Source organism: Myotis nattereri, assembly GCF_964212035.1.
Source record: "Myotis nattereri genome assembly, chromosome: 3".
In the NCBI taxonomy this organism is placed as follows: domain Eukaryota; kingdom Metazoa; phylum Chordata; class Mammalia; order Chiroptera; family Vespertilionidae; genus Myotis; species Myotis nattereri.
Window position 1 is genome coordinate 79,398,261 of NC_138077.1, and position 14,313 is coordinate 79,412,573.

Here is a 14,313-nt window from a genome sequence, read left to right on the forward strand (position 1 = left end):
TGTAATCCCAGATCCTTTAGACTTAGCTTCTCTGAACTTTGTGACCATTGAATACTGTCATGAAACCAGAACATGGGTTTTATAAGTAAAGGAAAATTAATGTTTATCTAAGCAAAATGTACTTAAAAGAAGATCAATGACCCAGCAATCCAGGCCTCCAATGGTGGCTTAGTACAACCTTAGATCCCCCCCCCCCCACCCCTCTTATTCTAATTTGTCAGGATTTAGTTGTTAGTTCAGAATTGATCCTGTTTTCATAGAACTGGAATTCTCCATCCTAGAATCTTATCTGGGACTCTGCAACCTAAAGTTTTTGTAAAAATCACCTGGAGGATTCAGAAGTTTCTTCCTCCAGCTCTCTGAACATTATTAAGCTGCAGTGAAACCAAATCAGATACACTCCTCCAAAGGACAATAAGAATAGTTTCTAGGAACCTCAAGGTGCCTCACCCAATTGTCTTTTCTAAGCCCTGGCATATCGAAACAACTGAGATGCACAGTTCCTATGGAAATCTTGTGCCAAATTTAATAGCATTGTTAATTAGTGAATATTTGTTGTGCTCCAGACAATGTCCATGAATCAGTAAAGTAAAAGATAGTGTCCCTTGAAAACCTGAGGATAATGTCAATGGGGTAAGAATAGACAGTTCCTTTGTTTTTCAACCTTGTGTGAAGGAATGGAGTCTGTCTTCTCATTGCCTTAACTCATTTGTGCATGGTTGTAAAGATTATGAGACTGCACAGATAGCACACTTAGCAAGGAGACTGGCCCAAAGGATATCTTCCATAGATGTGCATTTCCTTTCCCTTCAAGAATCAGAAGAATGTGGCCAGCCTGCTTTGCAGAAGAAATTCAAAACTAGTGGGGCTAGACTATGTTGTAATACACATCAAAAGTTGTGCCTGAGTGTTTAAATGTTATAAAATTTCTGAAATAGTATGGTATGTTTATAAATAGCAATTCAGAGTTTTCTCATGGATTTTATAGAAATAGTTTTCATTACTGTAGAATCTTATGATCATACCAGGCGATTGAGGCCCAACCACTAAGGTTCCTGTATCTCAGAGTAAATGACACTAAAAGGAACAATTTTGTTTTGCTTCTTTCATATTTTTATTGAGATATAATTAACATATAACATTATACTAGTTTTAGGTATATAACTTAATGAATCAATATTTGTGTATATGTATACAAAGTGATCACCACAATAAGTCTCGTTAACCTACATCATGAAACATAGTTAAAATTTTTTCTTGTGATGAGAACATTTAAGATCTCATAGCAACTTTCAAATATATAATACAGAATTATTAACTACAGTCACCAGGCTATACATTACAAAGAGGAACAGTTTTAACTCCCATCCACCCAATCGGGTGATTAAGAAAACTCCTCACTAGAGGCTAGTATTAAGCCAGCCTCAAAAAATGAAACCCTGCTTTCAACACTCTCAGTGTTGAAAGGGGAGTCTAGTTTCTTATCCAATAAATAAATCACATGTTTGACAGGAGTAAAAATATTGATGGGAGGTGCACATTCTTCATTTCAAAGAAAGGAGCTTGTTGAGTGGTAGTATAGTTTTGAAAGTATCTGATTTGACAGAGGAGCTCTCATCACACTTCTGAAATAATTTTATGCTGCTGTGATTTTGTTTGTGGGTATTTCATTATTCAAAATTGAAGCAATGTACTTAACTCGAATCAGAACCATCAAAGCTTTTCAAAATGCCCCTATAATTCACAATTTCTGTTTTTTTAAATAATGTCAAATGCCATCTTTTTCTGAACTGCTAAATTCTGTGTTTCATAAGTACAAAAAGTATTTGCAAGGCATCCAGTAAATATTTACAGAACACTTACCATGAGCCAATCCTAGTTCTGGTTGTAAGGGGTGTTCCAATAAACAAAACAAGTCCCCTGCTCTCAAGGAGGGGTGGGGAGAGAGGAAGGGTTGGTGGAAGAAGACTGTAAATGAATAAAAAGGTGTCATTAAATAAGAAAGATATAACTATTCCTATGGAATTAAAGATAATTAGATATACATGAAAATGAGTGGTTGAGTTTAGATCGGATGGTCAAGAAAAACCTGTCTGAAGAAGTGATATTCAAGCTGAGATTTAAATGGCGAAGGGCCCAACAGTGTCTGGAGGAAGAGAATTACAGGCAGAAGAATAGCAAAGGCCTGAAAGTGGGGACCAGCATGATGTTTTTCATAAGGAGAAGGCCAGTATGGCTAGAGAATAGAGGGCAAGGGGAAAGGGGGGCAAAATCATAGGCAAAGTGAAATGATATGAGGCATGGACGCCAAAAACAAGTTTAGTTTTGTTCTAAGTGCTATGGGGAGCTATTGGATGAGAAGAGTGGGGGCTGGGGGGTCTTGAGCCTGAGAATGTCATGACTTGATTTACTTTTTCAAAGTTTACCACATCTGCAGGTGGAGAGTGGGGCAAGAGTAGATGCACTTTTTATGCATTTAGAGCTATTGAAGAATTGTAAGCAAGAACTTGACTCACTTATTTTTGGTTTTAATATCTTTTTTACTATGGTGTGGAGACTCAACTGTGATGTAAAGAGGTATATAGCCCTGACCGGTTTGGCTCAGTGGCTGGAGTGTTGGCCTGTGGACTGGGGGGTCCCCGGTTCGGTTCCGGTTAGGGGCATGTGCCTTGGTTGCAGGCACATCCCCAGTGGGGGGGGTGCTTGAGGCAGCTGATGGATGTTTCTCTCTCATGGATGTTTCTGGCTCTCTGTCCCTCTCCCTTCCTCTCTGTGGAGGGTCGATAAAATATATATTTAAAAAAAAAAAAAAGAGGTATATAGAAGGAGCCAGAGCAGAAGAACCTTTAGTGAATTTGGCAAGAGTTGTGAATTTGGATATGGATCTCAGATGGTATCCTTGGATAGTAAGAAAAGAGATAATAATTATTGATGAACTATTATGCTTTTTCATAAGTATAACCTCATTTAATTATCACTACAGCCAATGGAATAGGTGTTTAGCCCCATTTTCTCAAAACTGAAGCTCAGGAAGATAAATTAAATTTGCGAATATCCAACAATAGTAAGTGGCAAACCCAGGATTCAGAGCCTGGTCTGTGTGACCATGAAGTCCCAGTGTCCCCGTTTTTCTATGCTACTGTTGTGTAACTCGGGTCAGGATTAGCAAATAACACATCTTTTTAATCTAAGTAATAAAATAATTTTCAGTAATGTAAAATACATAGTTTATTTAACTTTTTTTAAATCCTCACTCGAGTATATTTTTCCATTGATTTTTAGAGAGAGTGGAAGGGATGGAGAGAGAGAGAGAGAGAGAGAGAGAGAGAGAGAGAGAGAGAGAGAGAAACATTGGGAACATCAATGTGAGACACATCCATTGGTTGCCTCCCGTACATGCCCCGATCAAACCTCCAACCCAGGTACGTGCCCCTTTTTTTTTTTTTTAATTTTTTTAATATATATTTTATTGATTTTTTTTTTTTTTTACAGAGAGGAAGGGAGAGAGATAGAGAGTTAGAAACATTGATGAGAGAGAAACATCGATCAGCTGCCTCCTGCACATCTCCCACTGGGGATGTGCCCGCAACCCAGGTACATGCCCTTGACCGGAATCGAACCTGGGACCTTTCAGTCCGCAGGCCGACGCTCTATCCACTGAGCCAAACCGGTTTCAGCCCCAGGTACGTGCCCTTGACTGAGAATCAAACCCTTGTCATTTCGGTGCACAGACTAAGGCTCTAACCACTGAGCAATAACCAACCAAGGCTATTTAACTCTACTGATGGACATTTAGACTTCTATATTTTTGCTCCTAGCATTAGAACTAAAATAAACATTTTATATTTTACCTCATTTCCAATTACTTCCTTACCTAAAATCCTAAATTCCTAGCAAAGTCAAAAATATATTTTAAAAGCACTGGGTATACAAAAAGTTTGTGCCATATATACTCTCACTTAACCCAAACCAACATTAAATATTATTTTTATCTTTACCAATTTGATAACCAAAATTTTAACCCCATTGTATAATTCACATTTTCTTTACTTACTAATGAAATTGAACTTTTTTACATATTCACGTTTTATTTTTCTTTTGTGAATTTTATGTTCATTTAATTGCCAATTTTCCTATATAGTATTACTAGTTTGTTCTTGGTGTTTGTAGGATCTCTTTATATAGGAAGGATGCTAAGACTTTCTTTGTCCATTTTGGCAAATAACCTCCCAGAGTGTCTTTTACATTCAATTTCTAAATGTTTTATTGTGAAAATATCTTACATACAAGAGAGTATGCTCCAGTTTTCTATTGCTGCATAGCAACTCACATCACTATTTAGTGGCTTAAAGCAACAAACATCTTATTTTATCTCATAGTTGTGTGGGTGTTGGCTGAGATTTTCCTGCTCTCACAGATTACTCACCTGGCAGACTGGCTGATCTAAAGGGCCCCAAAAGGCTTTACTCATGTGTAGTGCCTGGCAGAGATAGAAGGAAGGCTGGCTCTTTGGGCATCACCTACATGGTGTCTGCACAGTGGTCTCAGGGGATTCAGACCTCTTACCTGGAAACTCGGGGCTCTAACAGACAGTGTGCCAGCACGAAAGGCAACACCTTTGTGGTCTTTTATGACCTAGCATCAAACGCTACCTAGTACCCACCTCTACTGTGTTCTGTTGGTCAAAGCGGCCACATGGCCTCCCAGATCCAATGGGGGGAATATAGAGGAGGGTCAAAGAATTTGTGGGCATGTTTTAAAACCTCCATATGATATACATTTTTTGAAAGAATAAAGCAAGTTCCCCTTCACCTTTTAACTTTATTTATAATATTATTTGCAATTGGTTCTAATGTATTCATATAAATAAATGTATTTCTTTTTCCCCCTCTACCTTCTTCCATTGCTTTGTAGTTAGTTTTTAAAAATTATTTTCAAAGTGTCTGTCTAGAAAATTAGGGACATTATCAATTAATATATTTGGAGACAAGACTTAATGGCCTTTAGACACTTTAAGTACTATGTACTATGGTTTCATTAATTTGATTTAATTTTTAATCCTTTTGATCCTTAAATTTTCATCAGTGACACACTTGAAAATTCACCTAAAATGCAGGTTGAATCATACATTTAATTATGCATTTGTTCTCTGAAGAAAAAAAAGAAATCGGACTAAATAGTTCTTACTCAGTATTTTGCCACATTCTGACTCTTGCTTCCAGCATGAACTGAAATACAATAAGCTACATATTGCCTGTACAGCTAATAGTTCCCTTCGGGTCTTGCAATGGTGCTTGAAAATTGAGTAATTTGATTCGTTTCATGAGCGGTGATTGTAGCACTCTTTCTTACAGTGCTTTGAATGGCAAAGTAAAAAATGTGTCATCACATAAGAGCAAGAAAAGTCTTTTAGTTGGTAATTATTTTAAAGGACATTCTTTTGGCTCATAGAGAGGGAAGAATTCCTTTAAAAAATATGTGGTAAACTCTCAAATGCTAAACAATGATGCTCATCCCATGTTTTAAAAATGGTAATTGAGTTTTTGTTTTTTTTAGTCATTTTCTCTGTTCCCAGTATTGCATTTCAGAAACTCTTTCTTCATCTGGTTGTGGAACTGTGAAAGCTGTGCAGGGAGAAGTAAATTGAGTAAAATGTGTGAAACACACCTAATAGTGATCATCAGCATTTTTATGTATCCTGTGTATCTTTCTCCTGCTTTATTTTCACCATATCCAAGGAAAAAAATAAATTTTGGAAGAAGAAGATATTGGAAAAGTATTATTATCTAGTGCAATTAATCATCATCAGTCCAAGAGCTGTATCTATGTTTCCCCCAATATTTTATCTCCAACACTAAGCATTTTGCCTTATACATAGTAGTCCTCAATGAATATTTATTGAAAAATGATTTGGGGAGAGGGTCCAAAGTATTTTTCAGCCTAGTCCTGATATCCAGTCTGAATCTAGAATTTCTTTTTCATGGAGGCAGCTATGTTCATGAAGTATCACTTTCATATCTGTCTCTATTACTGATAGTCATACCTTAGTAGAAATGGACTGAAAAAGTCAAACCCTTGAGTTCATTTAATGTCACTGAACTTTAGTAGTAGAGATAATTTGAGATCTCATGGCCTTCCAGAGACAAAAATGTTTTCAAATCACCTATGAGCAACATAATTTTATTTATGCCTGAATATGCACAAGTGTAGCCAAAGTTGAAAACACGGCTATTTCCACCCTTCAGGCTTGTGCACACTTTGTGAGGGCTCCTACGGAAGGCCACATTCCATAGCCTGGACCTTGTGTTTTGGGGGCTCTCATGTCTTGTAGACTTTCAGCAACTAAGAAACACTCAAATATTTCCTTATTTCATGTTGAAGAAACTCTTATAGCTATAATTTCCAATAAAGTAGCCACTAGCCATAATGGGTGTTTCAATTCAAATTAATTAAAATTAAAATTAAAAAGAACTCAAACTTCAGCTCCATATTTGTACTAGTCACATTTCAAGCGCTCAGTAGCCACATGTGACTAGTGCCTATCATGTTGAACAGTACAACTATAGAACATTTTCATTGTCACAGGAAGTTTTATTGGCTAGTGCTGCTCTAGAATAAGATCACTTATAACACACTGCAGAAATTCTAAATTGGATACCAATTCTGCGATTATTTCCTAATCAATCAATCTTAGTTTTCAAATATTTTTGTTTATCTGAGTGTCTGAAATTGTTCCTACTTAAATCCATTTTAACAACAAATGTAGGTAATATTTCCTAAACACATCTCTATGAAATATAACAAAATAAAATATCTATTATCCAAAACACAGAGTTAAATTTCTGAAACTCAATTTAAGTGGGAATAAGTCCAATATGATTTGTAACAAGTCTAAATTATAGATGATTCATAAAGTGTCTTCAACTAAATTGCCCAAAAAGCTCACACGAAAACCTACAAGTGTTGCCAAATTAAAGCCCTATCAGACCTGATTTGACAAATAACTAAGAATAATTTCTAGCTCAAATACTATTGTATACAAACAGATGGAAAATGTGTTTCTGGAAGAGCTCACTTTTCTAAAATAAACCTAACTTTTCTCCCAGAAGTATAACTTCCTCAGAAATCTGTTTTCTCTTTAACAAATGCCCAAATCCTTTCTCAATTATCTCAAATCTGTATTAATGGGAGTTATTTTAGTGAGAACTTAGCACATAATATAACCATGAAAGGCAATAAAGATATACAATAAATCATTAATTTGGACAGAAACTATATATAGTATATGTGTAAAAATAAATAAGTATACATTTGCACATATTACAACAACAATAAATATTCTCTTGCCTAAACAGCATTCAAATATCCCTAATATCTCCTACATGTGCTTTTAAATTTTGGCAAATAATAGCATTTTCTACTTCAATGTGTATTTATAAATTCCTATTATGTAATTTCTCCTATGATCCAAAAACAATACACTTCGATAATTCAGCTTCCTGTTGCCTTCCCAATTTAGTAAAAGCAGTGATTTTCTACCTTTTTTTATCTCATAGCACACATAAACTAATTAATAAAATTCTGTGGCACACCAAAAAATATACTTTTTGCCCATCTGACACACAAAAAATAGGCATAATTTTGATTCATTCACACCAGATGGCTATTGTTGTGTTGGCTGTTGTCATTTACTTATTTAACCATTTAAGGGAAAAGAGGTCAGTACTCTGACTAAATAGTCATGTATTGCATGTTTTAAAAATTCTTGCAGGCACACTGGTTGGAAATCTCTGAGTAAAAGTATCTTATTTTTCTATTTCAGACGCTGTTCTGGAAGTGGAGCAGAAACCAGTCCCAGGTGTGCCACAGGAAGGCACAGGCAAGGACGCTCGTCCTGATTCTGCAGGCAGCCAAGTCTAAATGTAAGTGTAAGAAGTGATGGAGGGCGTCGCAGTGGCCTGGCCGCGGGTGGTGCACAGGGAAAGGTGGGGGGTGGGGAGAGGAGTTGGAAGACACTTGGCTATCCAGCCTGCCTGCATGTCCTATCTCCTATCCCCATCTCCACTCTGCAAAAGCCTTTAGTCCACCTTTACTAATGCCAGGTTTTTAAATCCCTGACAGTAAAATACATGTGCAGAGTGTGATTCTAGATGGTTTTTTAAGTCCAGGCATGTTGAATAGAGTCTTAAAATAATCATTTCCATAGGCCCTGACTAGGTTATCCAAGTGTTCACCAGATGCTAGCAGCTAGATTTTGCAGAGGAAAATTGCTAACTTAAGCTGCTTTTCATGATTCAGCAGAGGGTTTCAAGTCATAGAAGATCTGGAGATTTGTAAAATAAATAATTCCCGTGCAAATGGTAAAATTAAAATAATCTTATCATCTCCCAGTCATATCTATATGTGCTTTTTGGACAATTATCAAATTTCTCTTAATTGGCCAAGTTTTTTTCTGGCTGATAGTTTATAGTTTTAAGTTATGAGTTGTAATAAAGAAATGATTCCTTTCAAATGCCTGAAGTGGCATGTACTAAATTTTCCTAAGACAATCTAGCAAATATGAAACAGAACATGATATAGCATACGGTTTTATTCACATACTAGAGGCCCGGTGCACAAAAATTTGTGCACTTGGGGGGAAGGGGGGTCCCTCAGCCCGGCCTGTGCCCTCTCGCAGTCTGAGACCCCTCAGGAGATAACGACCTGCAGGCTTAGGCCTGCTCCCGGGTGGCAGAGGGCAGGCCCAATCCCTAGGTGCAGCCCCTGGTCAGGCTCAGAGCAGGGCCGATTGGGGAGTTGGGGAGCTGCCTCCTGTCATACACAGAGCAGGGCGGATCAGGAGGTTGTGATGCCACCCTCAATCACGCTCAGGGTAGGGCCGATTGGGGGGATGGGGCACCATCCCCTGTCACACTCAAGGCAGGGTCGATGGGGAGGTTGCAGCGCCACCCCCTTCAACACAGAGCAGGGCTCATCAGGGGGTTGGGGCGCCGCCCTTTATCACCCAAAGAGCAGGGCCGATCAGGGGGTTGGGGCGCCGCCACTGTCACACTCAGGGCAGGGCCGATGGGGAGGTTATGGCTCTACCCCGTCACACACAGAGCAGGGCCTGGGGGGTGGGGGGGGTGGTTGGGGCGCCGCACCCTGTCACACACAGAGACGCAGGGCGATCAAGAGGTTGGGGAGCTCCCCCCTATCAGGCACAGAGCAGGGCCGATCAGGGGGTTGGGGAGCCTTCCCCTGTCACGAACAGAGCAGGGTGGATAGGGAGGTTGTGGCCCCGCCCCCTGTCACACACAGAGCTGCAGGGTGATCAGGGGGTTTGGGCGCTGCCCCCCTGTCACGCTGATCCCAGTGCCGGGAGGCCTCTCGGCTCCGCTGATCCCGGTGCTGGGAGGTATATTACTCTTTTACTATATAGGGTAGAGGCCTGGTGCACAGGTGGGGGCCGGCTGGTTTGCCCTGAAGGGTGTCCTGGATCAGGGTTGGGGTCCCCACTGGGGTGCCTGGACAGCCTGGGTGAGGGGATGATGGCTGTTTGCAGCTGGTCACACACCCTTCAGGGTGGTGGTCCCCACTGGGGTGCCCGGCCAGTCTGGGTGAGGGGCTGAGGGTTGTTTTCAGGCTGGCGGGTGACTGAAGCTCCCAACTGCTCCTTTTTTTCTTTTTTCTTTTTTATTCTGGGCCAGCTTTAGCTTTGAGGCTTGGCTCCAGCTCTTAGGCCTCTGCTGCTGAAAGTAGGTTTCTGGCCTTTGCTTATAATGTTGTGATCCTGCTGGCTGAAGCCCGGCAGGTTTCTGGGGTTTTGTTTAGCTTCTATATTTGTCACATAGTTGCTTAGAGTTGCAGCTCAGAGGCCTGCAGCGGTAGGCAGGGAACGTTGGAGTCCTCCATCACTGAAGCAAGCAAGCCTCATGTTAGTTTCAAGCTGCCTGGCTGCCAGCCTCCATCTTGGCTGGCAGTTAATTTGCATATTGCCCTGATTAGCCAATGGGAAGGGTAGCAGTCGTACGCTAATTACCATGTTTCTCTTTTATTAGATAAGATGATACTGAATATATTCACAGTGAAAAATGATAACAATATACCAGAATCTCTTTTGTCCCCGCATTGATCTCTCAGGAGGAGCAATTGACATATGAAGTACATCATTAACTTTTTTAAGTTTGATGGGGAAAAAAATGCCATCCATTTCTGACAAGTAGACATCATCTCATAGTATCCACAGTCATCTTATGTTTATTACTATTGCCTGGTGTTAAGTGTGACTTTTGGACACGCAGCTCAATATTTCCGAATATTGAATAGTACAATGACTCTTTATAGTCTATTTAATTTTATTTAGCAATTTGAAGAATGTGAGATTCCTCACATTTCTGTGTTCTTGCTGGAGGTGCCCTTGAACAAAAAGAAAAGCACAGCAAGAAGTTAATGCCACATGACCACATCCGGTCTGAATGTGTCAATCCTGCGTTTTGGATAAATTCAAATATGTTAATAACTCTCATAAGGTATCACATTTTTACTACATGTACCATTAATTATTGGCTGGATTTCATCAAGGCCAGATGTTAATCAAATGAAATATTTATAATGCTGAATAAAATATATATATATAACTGAATAACCACTGAATAAAAAATATATATATATATTTTAAGCACACGTTATAGGATTCAAGCCTATCACATATTTTGGAGATGCTGATGAAGGAATCAGGCCTCCTGCTACAGTCATAATGTCAGGGTAAGGCTCTGACCCCAGTCCAGGGAAACTTCATAATTGTTGTAACCAATGGCAGGCTCAGCTTCCGAATTTCTTGTAACAAAATCTTGCTGCCAAGGGCATGGATGGGCTCACCCAGTAAAAAATTACAGTAATAATGTTAAACTAAATCATAAAGATGCAGAAGGTGGCTATTCTAGGGCAGAGGAGGTAAATTGCTTGTAAAGTTATGGTGAAAATATAAAAAATACATTTATTAGACTTTTAAAAAAATTAAGTCTTGTTTTTAAACTGGGGTGCAAAAACAATAAAATGAAAAGGTTACCCAATAAACTATTTCGTTCAATAGTCAACAGCAATGAAAGTAAAAATCTCATTGAGTCAACATGCTCCTCAATTCAGGCAGGCCCAAAGCTTATATTTGATAGTTTTCCAATAAAAATAACAAACTGAAAGGCATTTAAGAAAGAATAAGAATGGGCTTTTTGAATATGTAGTCTTCGTCTCAGTGAAAATTAACTTTGCTTATGTTTAATTTACATAGTGTAAAACTAAATATTTTATGTAATTTTTAAGTTTTGTGAAGAAATTCATTTGAAACAAATGTAAGAAATGGTCCCTCAAAATTAAATATGAAAACCCTGATAGGATTACAATTAGGGAAAATGGAAATAGAGTATGATAACTGTGTGCCCTCACAAAAGTAATGGATGTGACTTTTTAAATTATTTTTTAATAATCTAGAATTTCCTTTCTGATCATCTTTTTACTTTCTGAAAATATGGATTCCTGAATCACATAGCATACACATTTTGGTAGGTATATTCTGTATTTTCTTCAGTTAAATTATATCTCTCTATGTGACAATTATCGTAGTAACAAACTCCTTTTGCTCATGGAAATATCTAATGTGCCTTATACACAGTAAGCACAAATAAACATGTATTGAACTGAATTATTCTCACTTTCTGTTCAGAGACTGATGTGTCTCTTGGATTCACACTGGAGCGGTGGCGTCTCACACATGGGATTAATGAGCTATCCATATCTGTTTTATTAATCAAGCCTACTATGGAAAGACTTTCTTGTGGTTATACCATATTTTGGAGATAAATAGAGTGGATAAACCACAGTTCAATTTAGAAGTTCTTTGAAGCTTTGAAAAACATGGGGGTTTATATTATATGACAGTAGTAAAGTCCAATCCTTGATAGTTGTAATTCTGATGTTTAGGTATATAAATATCCTGTATGTAAACTTTTACTGTAGAATATTATGACAGTGTCCAAAAAGATCCTAACTATTCAATATGGAATTTTTTCTTACTATTACTCTCTTCCTCCCCCTATTTTTTTAATAAAAAGGGTTTGGGGTTTGGGGTTTGGGGGGGAGGGTTTTTTGTTTGTTTGTTTTTGTTTTGTTTTGTTTTAAAGCCAGCTTGGTATGAACAGCCTTTAGCTGAAGCAGATGGCTGGAAGTCAGAATCCCCAGATTCTATTCTTGATTCTCCTACCAACTTGGAATGTGGCCTTGGGCAAGTCATGAGAGTAAATCTACAAAAAAAAGGGGTAATAATACCTTACATGTGTATTGTACTTTATGATCTAACAGAACACTTTCACATATAATATCTTATTTAATCTTTTCCAGAGCCTCCTATGAGGAGCATGGCAGTTATTAACAAGCTCCATTATAGAGATTAGGAATTTGAGACCCAGAGAAACTAAATCAGTTGTTCACAGTCACATCAATATCCAATGTCAGAGCCAGGAACAAGACATAGGATTACAAGTTAGCCTTTGTCTTTTTTCCTCTACACCACACTGCTGCCCCCTGGTGCTGACCTAGTGGGAATGACTAGAGCCGTGCTGTCCAATATGGTAGCCATGAGTCACATGTAGTGACTGAGCCCTTGAAATGTGGCTAGCCGCTACTGGGATGTACTGTGAGTGTAAAATCCATGCAGGATTTCTAAGATTTTGATTGAAAAAGATGTAAGGTATCTCATTAATACTTTTTATATTATTTGCATGTTAAAATACTACTTTTAGACATCTTGAGTTAGATAAAATATATTATTAAAATTAATCTCAACTGTTTCTTTTAACTTTTTTAATGTGGCTACTAGAAAATATGAAGTCACACATGTGGCTCGTATTGTTTTATTGGGCAGCACTGGACTGGTGGGTTCCTTTGTTCAAAGCCCACAGTACGGACTTCACAGTACAGGACTTGCTTATGCACCTGTCTTGATGTGGCTGAGACAAATTTCCAAAGCCTGTCAAATGTAGAGCAGTGTGCATTAGCAGCAATGATTCAGTCATTCTCGCACATCTTCCACAGGGGAAATGTCAGGCTTCACTAGTCAATGCCTCAAACTGCTCATTTATATTAAACTTGCTGAGTACTTGAAAGGCTTAGAGTAAAAGCACCATGGAAAGTACTGTAAATTATATTTATGACTCTGTAGCACACTTTACTTTAAATATGTTCCCATTAAACATTATGAATGAATGAGACATACAGGGGTGGGCAAACTTTTTGACTCAAGGGCCACAATGGGTTCTTAAACTGGACCGGAGGGCTGGAACAAAAGCATGGATGGAGTGTTTGTGTGAACTAATATAAATTCAAAGTAAACATCATTACATAAAAGGGTAAAGTCTTTTTTTTTTTTTAGTTTTATTCATTTCAAACGGGCCGAATCCGGCCCGCAGGCCGTAGTTTGCCCACGGCTGCATTAGACTATTAGGTGAGACAGCCAATATTAATTATATATAAATCTATATATATATATAAAAACCTAATATGCAAAGTGTCCCCTCTGGAGCTCTATCGACCTGGAGTTAGATCACTCGCTATGACATGCACTGACCACCAGGAGGTAGCACGGAATGAAGGAAGGCCCCAGCCAATGGCCACAGCCGCTAGCGACCCTACCCATGCACGGGCACTGGGCCTCCTGTTTATTATAAAATACAGTATATTTTATTCCCCCTACCAACTCTGTAAGATACTTTATATATAATTCCTAAAAAAAAACAAAAAAAACAAAAAAAAAAACATAGTTTATTCCTGTTTTGAAAAATCTAAGTGAAAATCCTCAGGAAAAAATGGGTTCTTTTTAAGGAGAATAGTAACAAATAGGCCAAATCTTGAAAGCTAACACCTATTTAGTATTTACTATTTGGACTCAAGCACTATCCTAAGAGGGAGACCAAGTTATCTCATTTAAGGACTCAGCAACAGGGAGCAGAATGGAAGCTTTTAACCATTATTGCCTTATGTCAGTGCTATTTGAAATCACAATGCAACCTATCACAACAGTAATAGAATATTTTGAATTATTCCATTTTATTAATTTTAACTCCACAAGTGTTCACCTAGCAAACACTAGTACAATGGACCAAAAACAGTTCTAGACACTGAAGGAATATTGGACAACAAGACCAGCCAGCACTCTGCCCTAGAAGAGAACATAAGTTAGTAGGCTTGTGAACATGGCTTTGAGCAACACATAAATAAGGCTTATGAGGGAAGAGTGACTTTTCATTTTCTAAAGAGTTTCTTTGTTACAATAGAATTCTC

At 38.3% G+C, this 14,313-nt stretch overlaps 1 protein-coding gene across 1 annotated transcript in view; it reads left to right on the forward strand.

Moving 5' to 3' along the window:
• COL8A1 (collagen type VIII alpha 1 chain) overlaps positions 1 to 14,313 on the forward strand; it is a 162,077-nt gene that overhangs the window by 90,424 nt on the left and 57,340 nt on the right. The window contains exon 2 of the mRNA XM_081086720.1: positions 7,823 to 7,922. The gene's annotated coding sequence lies outside the window, so the exon portion shown is untranslated. The remainder of the gene's footprint in view (positions 1 to 7,822; positions 7,923 to 14,313) is intronic.